The sequence below is a fragment of the Poromitra crassiceps genome (assembly GCF_964638095.1).
Source record: "Poromitra crassiceps genome assembly, chromosome: 6".
Taxonomy (NCBI): Eukaryota; Metazoa; Chordata; class Actinopteri; order Beryciformes; family Melamphaidae; genus Poromitra; species Poromitra crassiceps.
The window spans coordinates 14,057,003-14,072,002 of record NC_139627.1 but is presented as its reverse complement, the minus strand read 5'-3'; the positions used below and the strand labels follow the sequence as shown (position 1 = coordinate 14,072,002).

General features: G+C 45.1%; 1 protein-coding gene and 1 pseudogene across 2 annotated transcripts in view; one reads left to right on the top strand and one right to left on the bottom strand.

Moving 5' to 3' along the window:
* Positions 1-15,000, top strand: part of grin3a (glutamate receptor, ionotropic, N-methyl-D-aspartate 3A) — a gene marked incomplete at both ends in the record, with an annotated part of 132,976 nt that overhangs the window by 9,308 nt on the left and 108,668 nt on the right. The gene's annotated exons all lie outside the window — the stretch shown is intronic.
* Positions 3,517-6,740, bottom strand: LOC310778710 (beta-1,4 N-acetylgalactosaminyltransferase 2 pseudogene; annotated as a pseudogene). The gene is made up of 2 exons: positions 6,480-6,740; positions 3,517-4,635 (listed from the first exon to the last, which is right to left on the bottom strand). The product of its transcript is annotated as a beta-1,4 N-acetylgalactosaminyltransferase 2 pseudogene (transcript).

Here is a 15,000-nt window from a genome sequence, read left to right as displayed (position 1 = left end):
TCCGTCCATCGGTCTTAATCTTTATGCCTCTCGATGTGTTGTCATTATAACCATGATAACACAAATCACTCCCTTCTCCTTACTAAGACACATGCATTTAGACCATATAGATTTATGTCACCCACTCTTCATGTCCACCTTCTCCTGTTTCCCGAGCGTTCATACGTTTGAGATGACAAACACAGCAGTCACTTCAGCACCACGGAGAGAGAACAACCACACTGCCCTCTCTCCAACCAAGCACCAAGAGAAGAGCTTTCCCTCCTCCTCTCTCGCTCCCTCTCTTGAATTGAAAGCTATGAATATGCTTTACTAAAGCTGTGTTCACACCGAGATATTTATTTTTCTCTCTGTCGCTCGATTCAACCCTTTGGAATCGCTCTGTCGCTCTGTTTAAATCGCTCGTCAACAGGCACAATAATTGACGGACATCTGGGGGCTATAACGTTACGCAATGTCGTGATATTTGTCCACTACGAGCCACCGTAGTCGTTTACAAGCTAAGCCTATCAGCGTGCTCCTAACGCGAGCTCTATACCGGTAGTACAGACTTCACTTCATGTCAGCTGTCAGCCTGTCAATCAGCTGTCAATGCGGTTTGTTGCCACACAATAAACCAGCGGTTTGTTCCAAGCCAGTGTGATCCTTGACTCACTCTCACACGGCAGTCAATCAGCGTTGAAGAGCGAGCGACTGATGCCAGCGTCATTTCGCTCGAGTTGGGATATTTCATCTCGGGCGACGAGCGAATTTTCTCCCTATCGCTCGGACGCCTAGCGATTTTTCTCCCGGGCGAATATACGCTCAATCGCTCGTTTGCATTGACTTTGTATGTCAACTCGATGCCAGCGAAAAACTTTAATCGGTCGGTGTGAACGCAGCTTTACTAGTGAGTAACTTTGTCTCAACGTTTTGATTTGGATCATTTTGATACTTTACATCCAGTCAGAACAGTTCTTCCCTTACTCCACTATTGCTTCGCCTGACTATAGAGTTCCTTTCCTAAACAATATCGGAATTGGAAGATCATCATTCATCTAAAACACAGTCTGTAGCGGCGTTCTCATTTTGTTAGCAAGCTAGCAACCTACACGCTGAAAATGGCAAAGTTCTGTCAAATATTTGGATTGTGCAATAAAGCAGGCCTGCTTGGTACTTTCGGTGGATGGTTGTGAAGATAACAGAGCCTCCCCCCCCCCCCCTCCCCATTAGACCAGAGTGAGAGTAATGGCCCATTTCCACCGCTGGTATCAACGCGGCCCCGCCCAGCTCGTCTCGCTTTTTTGTCTCATTCCACCGATCAAAAACGTGGACAGCCCAGGTTGAGTCGTGCTGCTTTTGGTCCCTGCTCTGTTGAGGTTCTAGCCCTGTGAACCCGGGTTCATACGGTGACGTGAAAACATTGTAGACGACTGATTGGTCAGGCAGAATCGTGTTTACTCTATCTAATGACTGTCAATGCAATGCTGCATACCAGTTTATTGGGGCTTACCTTCTCTTCTGTTATGTTATTTCCATCAGTCTTTTGTGTTGCTGCCTTCGCCTCTGGTGAAATAAAATCGATCTCCTTACTCAGCTTTAACATGGCGGTGGGTTTATATTATTTTGAGAGAGAAAAAGTCCGCTGCTCAGGAAGCCCTTGTAGTTGAGTGCAGCGTCGGCTCCGCTAGGCCGCAGGCGGGGCTTTGGTGAAGCCGCGGTCTTGCCTGGTGAGAGGCCGCCGGGGTACAGGCTTCACTCTGTAGCGCAACCCCCGTCCCTCGCGCAGCGCATGCATGTGAGTTTGACTAACAACAAAGTGATATCCATTCTCCTGGCCGATTGTCACATTTGCCCATGTACACTGTAGGTCATTTAGAGGCACCAGTATTTCAACAGTTTAAAAGTTCTGTGTATGGATTTAATTTTAACGTTATATGTTATAGCCTACTTCGGCTATGGGCGGAGGACAGATATGCGGTCGCTATGACGACCAGTTGTGGGCGGGGGCAGATCGAGCAGCGGTGGAAACAAAACATCCATCGGGTCGAAACAAATAGAGCCGAGTGGTGACGAGCTGTGCAGGGCTGTAAAATGTGGTGGAAATGAGCCATAAGAGGAGCCAGACTCTCTCCTGCACTGGTACAGCGTGAAACGGAGAGAGTCTGGCAAGCGAGAGTAAAGGTCGGGTAAAGTGAAGTTAGGTGGATTTGCTATCAGCTGTATCTCTACTCTCTAGGTAGAAACACATACAGTACTGTTTGCTGTGTATCCAGCATCGCACTGTGTGCTGTGCTCCTGAGAGAGGGAACATATTCTTCCTGCTCAGTGTCATCTCCACTTGTTTTGTACTTGTCCTGGGTCCAGGCCTTTGACTCCGCCCACTCCACTGAGTTGAGTTTTGGCAGCTTCTGGTCTGGCATTTCACAAAGTGGCAAAGCAAGTTGAGTATCCCTGACCTATAGGGAGAAATTTAGTTTGTCATTGTAAACCCACAGCACAGTAATGATGACATGTTCTTCATAGATCTAGCCTTTTAATTTTGCTCTTAAGCTTTCTCAAAGTACACCAAATTCATGCATTTTACTTTAAAATGTTTAAAAAAATCTTTGATGATAGAGAGGACCACAAAAAAATGTCCTCGCACCAGAGGGCCAGATTTTTAAAATGTTGGGCATTTGAAGTCAGGTTTAGAGGAATAACTAATTTTAAATTAACAGTTGTGATGTCATTATTCAGTCTTAAACACCAATATTTGATCCTTTTCTCACTCACTCCTATGTCACCACTTGCTCTCCCTGCAGGGCTTGAAATTAACTTTTTTGACCACCTGCTAATATGGCTGCTAGAAGTTACCAGCCAATTAGAATTTCCACTAGCCAAAATGTTTTTCTAGAAATAGACCAGAATATGAGTGGGTTAATTTAAGCATAAATATCAGTAAGTGGCCCGGGATTCTCAAAGCTTGTGTTGAGGGTCACACAAGAACAAAAATGCACTCTTGAAGCTAAATAAATCCAAAACCAACAAGTTAATTATTTACAGTTTTACTTAATTGTAGAAGAGTCATTTCTTACACATGAGATTACTTTTAGCCTTTTAGTCATAAAGATTATTGAAAGATATTCCATATTCCAGTATTGGCCAGAATGACATGAACATTTGGACACTTATTAAGTGGGTATCTTGTATGTTGCGTTCAGGTGCACTGTAAACAAAACAATTCTTTTTTTTTTACAGTGTATAAAGTGGCCAGTAAGCGGAGAAATAGCCGGCTGCCGGGGCTTGGGGAACTCCCTTGATCATTATCATGTGTCATAACCTCGTCTCTGTAACCTTGTGCTCACTAGTGGCAGAAGAGCTGCAGTGCAGAGACCAGTGCAGATAATGATTTTGTCTTGAACTTAATTTATTATTCAGTGCTGGTATCATTATCGTCACATTCTATTTTGATCAAAGTAGAAGTTTGACAAAACAAAATGTAATAATAATTGACCTCGACTGAAATGGCTTTCTCTCTGTTGTTCTGGTTGATTCCTATCCAAAGTTGACACATTTCAGATAGTTTTTGTAGAAGTGCAGCTTCAGTTTGTGCTCCACGTCACCCCGCCCTGCTGGGTATCTGAAGGTATTGTAGCGGGCGTTGTTTCCATGGCGCTGGTGGCCGATGGACACGTGGCTACAGCTGGCGACCATCAAGGAGCCCAGCCCATCCATGAAGAACTCTGAATGTGCCACTCTTGACAGCTTGGGGTCGAAGCCCACGCTCCGCGCGGCGTCCGTACGAGCCAGGAAGAAGTTGTGTACCCCACTGACCAAAGAGCATTGTGGGAAATCACGAAGTGGGTGGAACATCACATTGGACTTCCTGTTCAGGCAGCCACCATCTTTCTCATTGCCTTCCTCATAGAAGAGAGAGAATAAAAACTGGTCCCCAGTTACTGACCCCCCAACCACGTTGAGGTCAGGCTCCGCCTCCATCACCTCCACCAGCTTCTCAATCTGTGTTTGCTCTGTAAACAGGTGGTCGTCATCCACCCACAGGAAGTACTTGGTGGTTACCTGGGAGACAGCCAGGTTCCTGCCAGCGAACCAGCCCTGTGCTGGGGGCATGATGTAGTGTTGGATGTGTTCTCCGGGGACTTTCTGTGGATCGAAGCTGTCGTCGGCGATGATGACGTTGATGTTGTCATAGAAACTGCGTATGCTGCTCAGCATCACGTTGAGCTCTGGGTAGCGCAGGAAGGTCTTGGTGACGATGGTGACCTGAGAGCTGATGTCTGTGCCCATGTCATAGAGGACGGGCAGGCGAGGCTGCTGGATGACGATGGGGAAGACAACCTCATGGTTCTCAAACAGGAAGTGTGCGAGGTCTCCAGTGTGTATATGGTAGACAGTGCTGGTGTAGGAGACTTTAGCCAGCAGGTCATTGAGCACAGCCAGGCTGCTGGACTCCACGGTCAGCACACTCTCACCATCACCTTTGACCTCTCCCCATTCGCCTGGACTCTCAGTGGCCAAGACGCCTCTGGATACACTCAGCGACACCTTATAGCTGCTTCTCTGTCCTGTGTTCAGCGCTAACCCTGGTATAAGAGTGCGGGTCAAAGGTCGCACTCTGAAACCCTGGATGGGATACTGCAGTGGAGTGTTAAGCTTAATTTATACTTATTATAAAGTGTCGCTCAGCACATGGTCGCAGACGAAAAATAAAGTGTCGCTCATGTTGCTGCATTTATGCTTCTCTCCACGGCGCAACGGTCACGTGACGCTAGAGACAGAGAACTAGTGCAGACAGCCAAGAGAGGGAATGCTGTCAGTGAACCCACGTCGGAGGCAAGATGTAACTGCAGCCGCATATAACGACACACAACCACACAATCACCTCCTCTCTCTCTGGGAAGTTGGTCACGGTGTTCTTTGTGATTTTCACGAAGTCATACATCAAGGACAGGCTGATAAAAATACCGGGGACACGCTCATTAATTTCATTTCAGCGAAAACTAAAACAAGGAAGTCGCGCGTGCCCGTCTATATAGCCAATCAGACTTGCGCGACATTATGTGACGTAGTCAGCGACACTAGACATTTCACCAGGTAGCAGACACTGCTCGCAGACACTTGAAAGTGTCGACTCAAGTCCTCATTTCTGTCTGCGACCATTTCAAAAGTGTCGGCAGACGAAGCATAAATTGGGCTTTAGACGGAGCAAACAGCAGACTGGATAGTACAGACCAGTAGCCTGTACTACGAAGCTAGTTTAATGCCTTATCCGAGTAAGTTTGAGTTTAAACCTGGTTTAGCCGTACTACAAAGCAAGTTAACTTTCAATCACCATGGCAACTGACGCTGCAAAGCTAACCTGGTCGCGACCAGGTTAGCTTCAGAGGATAAGATCAAAATCCATGACAGACCCATATAATCGGCTCTCTGGAGTCACTCACCGTTCATATAAGATCGCCATATGAAAAATAGATTGCAGTCAACTGAGAATATAACAAGAAAAACATTTGTGGCTCTGTAGGCTACATAATTAAATTAAGCCTACTTACCACTTTATGTCTTAACAGCTCAACTATGCGTGGAGAAATATGATCACTATTAATCACCGCAGCGCATATCATAGGCTAAACGGAGCCTCAAATGGAGTGAGGGTGATATTCTCCTACATGCCAGAAAAGCCTATAGATGGGATAAATATGGGATAGCCCCAATACTAAATATGCAGGCTTCTTGCATGTTTCAGCTGGAACTGTGTCCTGTAGGCTGTATGCCAATATATGAGCAAAAATAGGCTAGTTTTTATCAATGAAAAGTATGCCCGCATCGTCTTAATTCAGTCCAGCAGTTTTCTCTTTTATATTAGGATATCATTATTATAGCCTATATATGAATTATTCGATCAGTGCAACCACACACACATAATGAGTGATAGAGATCATTATTCATTGAGCATGCTTTCTAAATCTATGGTCTAAATAGGCTTACAGATTGTGGAAATTTATAGACTGAGATTACACATTTAATGTACATTTACACTCGCACAAAGCTGTAGGAGACAGAAATCGCTGATCAAAATAAATCATGACTGATGTGAATACAAGCGGCAGCTTTAGACAGTCCTTCCCCCAACTATATCCAACGCGGATTATCATTCTGCCATAGGTTACATTAAATATCCGCTAAAATCTCTGATCCCACTGTGGCTGCGCTTTTTCATTCAATGAGGAAATGGGTGTGGAAATGGGTGTGGGCGTGGATCAACTCAGCTGTCCATAATGTGATTGGCTGGCGCACCTCTTTCGCGTGGACGCGCGCCTGTGCACGAGTGAAAAACGTGCGCGTGCACAGGCAGATCCCAGGTCCACTTACACAGTAGAAAACCAGCGTCGTAGTATCAGTTAACTAGATAGCTTTGATCCTGTTCAGTCAAACCAGATCAAAGGGACTTATCGCGGATCTGTTAAACTAGTTTCGTAGTACAGGGCTCTGGTCCTGGCCTTGTCTTTGTGGAGCTCCTTTTCTCTGCGTTGCTGCAGCTCATCAAGCTGCTCCTTAGGGACAAGGTCTCTGATGATCTTGGAGCCTTTAGGGCAGCTGCAGGGCGCAGGGGCGCGGGGAATGCTGGATGGCAAGGTCTGTAGCTGCTGTGTGTCGGCAGCCTCAGTGGAGAAGCGGAAGTAGTAGAGCATCACCATCACCATGGCGAACACAAACAGTTGACAAACCGTGGTCCACCGTGCTCTGCTCAACACAGCCATCTCGCCTTGTAGTCTAGGGAATCTATGAGAAAAAATGACCCAACCTTAAACTAATTGCAACAGAGGACTTGCAGAGCACACCCTTATAGGTCCCGACTATGACATCACACTGCGTTGTGACATCATCAGTAAGGCCATCAGAGACGACATGATTTAAGACATTTATGAATTATGACATCATCACCGTCTGTGACATCATCAGTGATCTACAGTATGACATCATAGTAGGAACAACTATCAGGAACCTTAACATTCAGCTCATGAAACCTTCCAATTTAACATACTAAAAATCCCAGTGGTCAGGAAAGAGGCGGGGCTAGGGAAAAGCCCTACCAAACATACTGTAACATAACAAAACAAAACATAAAATGTAAGTGTGGCTAATATGTTCTAATGTTACAGTTAGTGGAAAAGGGTGAGTTTTCATGCACATCTTGTTCCCTCAGACAGCCATCGCAAACCATAACTTCATACAGTAGTCATGTCATTCACGAGTTTCGCATTGGAGGCAATTTGATTTTGGCAAGGCACAGTGCAAGTTGTAGCTCAAACATGCAGACGAGTGGACAGGTAGGCTAATTGTTCTCCATATCCGAAGGTTATGGATAAGTTGACCGCCATTTATCGTCTGTTACCAATGACAGTCGTCTGTTACCATTCAAAGTAGGCTAGCTTAATAAGCACTTACTAGTTAGCTAATAGAATAGGTATAGCTTAATAATAGCTTATTAAGATACTTGTACTATCTGTTGTTATTCATTTTCTTTGTGCAAATAAACAATAAACAAAAATAAATAAACAATAAACACTTACTCTGGAGATGATGTACCACTTGTGCTCTTCTCCCTACTGACACTCCCACCACTTATAAAGCCTCAGCCAGCCGGTAATGCAACATAAAGGATGCCAACTGCCATAAAACACCACAGAAGAAGGATTTATTACATCACTGATGACATCACAATTGCTCGAGTGACATCACTGATGACATGACATCACAATTGCTCAAGTGACATCACTGATGACATCACAATTGCTCAAGTGACATCACTGATGACATCACTGATACATGACAATCGTGACATCACAATCGTGGCACATTAACACATTGACTGCCAGCCATTTTTTTCTTGCTGTAGGTAGCTTCTGCCAGGGTTTTTTTTTAGGATTCTAGGCTCATTTTACAAGAGCCGAGGTTTCTCTTCTGTTACGACCTCGTGAACACCAATCATCTAAAAATAACTAATAGAATGTGTGCTTTCTCTGTCTAAAAGAGTTAGTTTGTAGAGTTAGTAGTTATGTAAGCATTAGCACTTGAATACAGCATGGTTTCAGCATCAGAAAAAATATTTAGAGATAAACGGCTTTTTGTGAAATTCGATATTACAGTCACTTTAACCATTCATTTTTGGCATCAGTAAGACCTAAACAATAGTTTGAACAGTAATTTCCTCCATAACAGCAGTAAACTTCCCTCTGCTCAACTCCTCCCTCCTGTGGGCGTTCTTTTTTGCTGCAGCGGTGTCACAAGCACTTTCCTACCTTTGCAAATGCACTTTCTCATACTCTCGACCTCTCAAATAAATTTCTGAATAGAAATTAAATTACTCTAAATTATAGCGAAAAAGAAACAAAAAAGAATGGGTTGAAAATCCCATTCTAAAAGCCTTTTAGAATGGGATTTGTTTCCAATTTGGTGTCGGACTAGGGGGCAGTCCCCGCTTGTCACCATTGCTTTGCTGCTGCTGTGCGGGTGTGTGCCTGTCTGTGCGGCCGCTCTTTGAGGAAGTCTGGTTGGACTCGCTCGCGTCTTGGAGTTTTGGTTGAGGGCTTTGATGAAGCTTTTGCGATTCTGGTCATATTATGCTGCGTGTTTCAAAGTGTGTCCCACCCGCAATCCACTATGCAAATCTGCAATCCCGCACCGCCAGCAATCAGCGCGAAAATGAAAGCGCCTTCGCCAATCCACCTTCATGATAATGGCTTCAGTCACACTGCTTTTTGCTTGCCTTCCTCCTTCCTTGTCGCCACTTAGTGGGTCGGTGGAATGGGTTGTACACGTTGTACACGTCCAATACCTATATAAGAGATGTAAAAGGCTTAGATGCACAACCTACCGTCAAAAAAAAAAAATCGATTTTTTTTGACGAGTACACTCGTCGCTGGCAGTTAACAGCTGGATTGTGTTTGACGAGTACACTCGTCGCTGGCAATCAAGGTGTTAAATTGGAGATAGTATTGTAAAATATATATGCATTTTATAGTACAGAAGGCCTCAGTGGCCGTCACTCTGGCCGTCAGTGAATAACAAGAGCACATGTCTGTTACACACCGGTGAGTGAGGTGTAATGTGACAGAACGTGTGCTCTTCCTGACAGTCTGACAAGGGGCTGAACAGCTTGCACTCTAAGGAGACAATCAGACTTAAAGTAGGGACAATTTCAGGTGCACCATTTTACCTACAGTATAGCTCCTTGCCACTTTTGCTGACCCGGGGGATTTCTGGGCCTGCACTCTCATTGTTTGCCTTACCTGTTGGACTGCAGTAATCAGTGCAGCCTAGGAGGAGAACTTCACTGCACAGTGCACACCTTCTCCACTGCAGGCAGACGCCTTAGTCATCACATCCCAGAGCCTCTCCTACCATCGCTAGGCAGACAACATTTAACTTTACTCTTCTGTTTGCCCTTTGAGACGTTCATTGAGCCATACATACCTCTCTAAATTGCTCTCATCAAATTGGCCCCACTCCATTCTGTCTCCTTAGCTCTTATTAGTGTGCTTGCTGGGAGCAAAGCACACTCGTATTTATACTTCTCTCATGCAATCACTCTAGGCTCCCATCAACACTGTTGCCTTGCACTACTTACTAGAGTGCTCGCAAAAGGAACGCTTTAAGCTTATTCTACTGATGCACTCATGGAAAGATGTTCTGGGTAAGAGCATCAGTTAAAATGTCCAAAATGTAAATGGGAGAAAATAATCTAAACAGAGAAACATACTTTTAGCTGAAAAAGGAATGATTTGGAGGTGATCGTGTATTTGCCTTGTCGTAATTTTCAGCTTTAGCTATCACTGCAGTAGTGTGAAGCTTTTGATTGATTATGTAGTCTTACTCAGAGAGTTCCCCAAACCTTTGAGTAGCCTGTCAGATTGAAAAAGTAGCCGGCTCATGTTCGCGGCGTTTGTTCAAGTGGTCCTTTTCCCAATTAATAAACAAACCTCAAATATGTATCCATGAGTGTGACAATTGAAATAATACAAATAAACATTCTTATAAAGGCCCAATGCTCAATTTAATTATAAATAAAAAAATATCCATATTGCAAAACACAAACAGGCAATGTATATTTTTAAGAACAAAGAAAATACTAATAACTGTATGCTTCCCCACAGGATTTGGAGAGATTGTGGTGGGTAGACCTTGCTTGGACCCTCTTGAGGGGTTCGGGGGGCCATGCCCCCTGTAAGAAAAATGTGTACATTTTAAACTAAAATGCATGAATCTGGTTCACTTTGAGAACCAATTTAAGAGGCTAGATCAGGGGTGGGCAATTATTTTTCATAGGGGGCCACATGAGAAACCCAGATTGTTGCCAGGGGCCGAACAAATATTGTCATGCCGTAACCCAGGAACTTTGATGATAGAGAGGACCACAAAAAAATGTCCTCGCTACCAGATGGCCAGATTTTGCTGAGGGTTGAGGGCCGAACGGCCCCGGCGCGAAAAAATTCGGGGCATTTGAAGTCAGGTTTAGAGGAATAACTCATTTTAAATTAACAGTTGTGATATCATTATTCAGTCTTAAACACCAATATTTGATCCTTTTCTCACTCACTCCTATGTCACCACCTGCTTTTCCTGCAGGGCTTGAAGTTAACTTTTTTTGACCACCTGCCAATATGGCTGCTAGAAGTTACGAGCCAATTAGAATTTCCAAAATGTTTTTCTTGAAATAAACCAGCATATGAGTTGGTTAATTTAAGCATAAGTATCAGTAAGTGGCCCGGGATTCTCAAAGCTCATTCTCAAAGGGTCACACGAACAAAAATGCACTCTTGAGGCTAAATAAATCCAAAACAAACAAGTTAATTATTTACATTTTTACTTCAATGTAGAACAGTCGTTTCTTACACATGAGATTACTTTTAGCCTTTTAGTCGTAAAGATGAAAGATATTCCATATTCCAGACTGAAATGTTATAACAGAAGTGGAGTATTGGCCAGAATGACATGAGGCCACCGGGGCTTATGGGGAACTTCCTGCAACAACAACAAATGTTTGGGAAGGAGCACTTCCTCGACTCAATATTATTTGTTTTGATAGGGATACCTGTGGACAGAAAAATACAAAAATCTCCAAGACACTCTCTTTTTAAAAATCAAAATGCCTTTATTTTCATGGCATGGTCATATTAGACTTTAAAACAAACCAGAGCAGGTGAGCGGAGCGGAGCAGAGTGCGGAGAAAGCGGGGAGTGGAGCGGGGGGATTTTGGCTTGAGCGGTGAGCGGGGACCAGAGCGGTACCGGAGCGAAAGTAACATATCGCCGGTTCAGTCCCGCTCCAGTTTTCGATCACAACATCAGTGTGTGGCCATGTGCACGCCCACTATTTTCTTGCCAGCTGCCTTCAGGAACAGCCCATGATGCATCAAGGTTTGTTTTGAAAGTTGAATATGACCATGCCATGAAAATAAAGGCATTTACAGATAAGAGAGTGCCTTGAGGTTAGGGATGGGTACCGTTCACATTTGAACCGATACCGGTACGGTACCGGTACCTGGAATTCGGTACCGTACCTAATAACAAAAAAATTACAGTTGTAAAAAAAAAAAAAAAGTCCAAACTTCTCAATTTCAACATTGTTCTTTATTTAGCACATTATTTATTTAGCACCAGACAAAATGAAACTCCTCCCTACAATACCTCCCTACCTCTCCCCTCCCAAACCAAGAGTTGTAGCCAGCAAGGTTAGTTTAGTGGGGTTGGGGAAATGGGGGGAATAGTACTTGATGTCCAACACAGCTTCCAGCAGGGCCTGGTCTTCATCTTCAAAGAGCTCCCCAAGTGCTGAAGGTTTCTTCTGCTTATTGAGTCGTATCTGAAAATAAAAAAAGGCATCGTGATTCATCAAGCATTATTTGTGTTATCAATAGAAAGAAGTGTCAGTGCTATGCACATCTTAATAGAAATGACAATTTATTTTTAGTAACATAGCTTAGGCTACACTATGAATAACACACCCATTATCACTCGTCATTATGCAAAATAATAATTTACCTGAACCATATCCACCGCTGAGAAGAGGGTGAATCGTGTCTCCTCCTGTGCGGCTGTCACTGGCACATGGTGAGCTAGCAATGAAAGCAAGAGTGCAACGTTAAATAACACGTCTCGCGGTCGGTGATACGAGCTGATGATAATTATTATAGAACGTTAACAACGCTAAGCTATAAAGCTAACTCAGCCAAGAAGACAGTGAAAAGCCCTGTTATCTAACAACCACAACGGCAGTGAAACAACTTATCCAGCTAATGCTAGCAAATTAAATAACGTTACCTGATGTTGTAGAAGTCGATGCCTCTCTCAAGTTGCGTCATCATCGTCCTCCAAGACTTCAGCTAACGTTACAGCTGAGGAGGTGCTGCTAACGTTAGCTGCGGTGCGGTGTCTGCTTCATTCACCCTCAGCCTATCTAAGACGTTACAGTCTTCAGCATTTAGCTAAATATATCTTGTGTTTGACCATGCTTCCTCAAGTTTGAGGTGTTTCCCTAGTCAGCTTTGCAATTCACATCACAAATGTTGCAAGTCCAGTGTTGTCTGAGTCTATCTTGGTAAAGTGTAGCCACATTTTTGGACCGCTTTGCTTTCAGGATCTTCAGGTAGAGTGACGTACTGACGTAACGCGCTCTCCCGTGTTGCCTTAAGGTTCCGTCGGAATTTCTAGTTTACCCACTCTCTTTCTATTACTCAGTTGCGTTCAAGTACCGAAATTTGGTACCGTTCGTTTATATGTGAACTGGTACGGGGCAGTACCGACGTATTTCCGCTCCCTCTCCCTGGGGAGCTCCACCTCACTGGCCCCTCTCCGCTCCCTCTCCCCAGAGAGCTCCACCTCACTGGGCCCTCTCCTCTCCCTCTCCCCGGAGAGCTCCGCCTCACTGGGCCCTCTCCGCTCCCTCTCCCCAGAGAGCTCCACCTCACTGGGCCCTCTCCGCTCCCTCTCCCCGGAGAGCTCCGCCTCACTGGGCCCTCTCCGCTCCCTCTCCCCGCGGAGCTCCACCTCACTGGCCCCTCTCCTCTCCCTCTCCCCGGAGAGCTCCACCTCACTGGCTCCTCTCCGCTCCCTCTCCCCGGAGAGCTCCACCTCACTGGCCCCTCTCCACTCCCTCTCCCCGGAGAGCTCCACCTCACTGGGCCCTCTCCGCTCCCTCTTCCCGGGGAGCTCCACCTCACTGGGCCCTCTCCTCTCCCTCTCCCCGGGGAGCTCCACCTCACTGGCCCCTCTCCTCTCCCTCTCCCCGTGGAGCTCCACCTCACTGGCCCCTCTCCTCTCCCTCTCCCCGGGGAGCTCCACCTCACTGGCCCCTCTCCGCTCCCTCTCCCCGGGGAGCTCCGCCTCACTGGCCCCTCTCCGCTCCCTCTCCCCGGAGAGCTCCACCTCACTGGGCCCTCTCCGTTCCCTCTCCCCATCGAGCACCACCTCACTGGGCCCTCTCCTCTCCCTCTCTACGGAGCCCCTGTCCAGTGAGATACGGCTACCATCCCCCGACCTGCTGCCATCTGCCTTCTTCAGTCCACACCAGCACTGCTGCAGATCAGCCACTGCTGTCTGTCACCCTGTTGTAATGTGGAAACAGAAGAGGACGAGTAACGTTACAACTATTTGTCTTGTATTGCAAATAGAGTGATGGACATCTACAGTATATCTATAAAATTGCCATTGTGGGCAATGTGTGTCTGTCCTCTGTTTAAATGTTTGTGCCGGCCACAGCGTTTTATGTGCGATCGGGCTGAAACTCTCAGGGGGTGTGAAGAGCACCCGTGCGGGTGACCTGACGGAGCCGGATTTTTTAATTAATGCATATTAATTGCCCTAAGTCTGATTGCCCTAAGGCTGCGGCTATAGATCAGTGATGATAATATCATAATCAGTGATGTCGGACTGCAAAGCCCTTAAGTGTCGCTTGTTATTGAATGGCGGATATCCAGCTTGGCGATATCCAAAATGTAATATTGCGATGCTGTCCCACAAAAATGTTATATTGTGATATTTGATATTATCACCATTATCAAATATAGACCCAAGCCGAGGGGATATCACATTTTGGAATGGAACTTGATATTTAAAAATGTCACTCGTCTCTCGTTCTAAAGCCTGCAGCTGGTGTGCTGCAGAAACCTTGGATCTCCCAAAAGACAACTCTCCAAAACACAAACTGAGGAATAATTTCATTTCCTTTAATTGTATTTATTTATTTGTATAGGGACAAATACATATACATAACATTTGTTAAAGTCTGATCACATGTATTGCATTTATAGCGTATAGGCTAATTTGCAATGCCCGTCCCTAGATGTCATTAAAAGCACCTGTTAAAAGCAAAGTACAGTAAAATACAGTAAAATATACAATAAACATAAAGAAGGATATAAATTGGTCAATCAACCAATCAATCAATCAATCAATCAATCAATCAATCAATCAATCAATCAATCAATCAATCAATCAATCAACCATAGAGCAACACAAACAATCATACACAAAGGATATAAACATCATATAGGTCATCATCACCCCCACACACCCCCGGACACAGTCATTCATGTGCACATTGGTAGTTAGTTACTCTTCAGTAACTGCTTTATATTGGTTTTAAAATGCTCCCTGTTTAACGTGTGTGGGCAGTGAGTTCCACATGTTCACCCTCTGTACAGAGAGGGCTGTTTGTCCTGTTTAACGTGTGTGGGCAGTGAGTCCCACATGTTCACCCTCTGTACAGAGAGGGCTGTTTGTCCTGTTTAACGTGTGTGGGCAGTGAGTTCCACATGTTCACCCTCTGTACAGAGAGGGCTGTTTGTCCTGTTTAACGTGTGTGGGCAGTGAGTTCCACATGTTCACCCTCTGTACAGAGAGGGCTGTTTGTCCTGTTTAACGTGTGTGGGCAGTGAGTTCCACATGTTCACCCTCTGTACAGAGAGGGCTGTTTGTCCTGTTTAACGTGTGTGGGCAGTGAGTTCCACATGTTCACCCT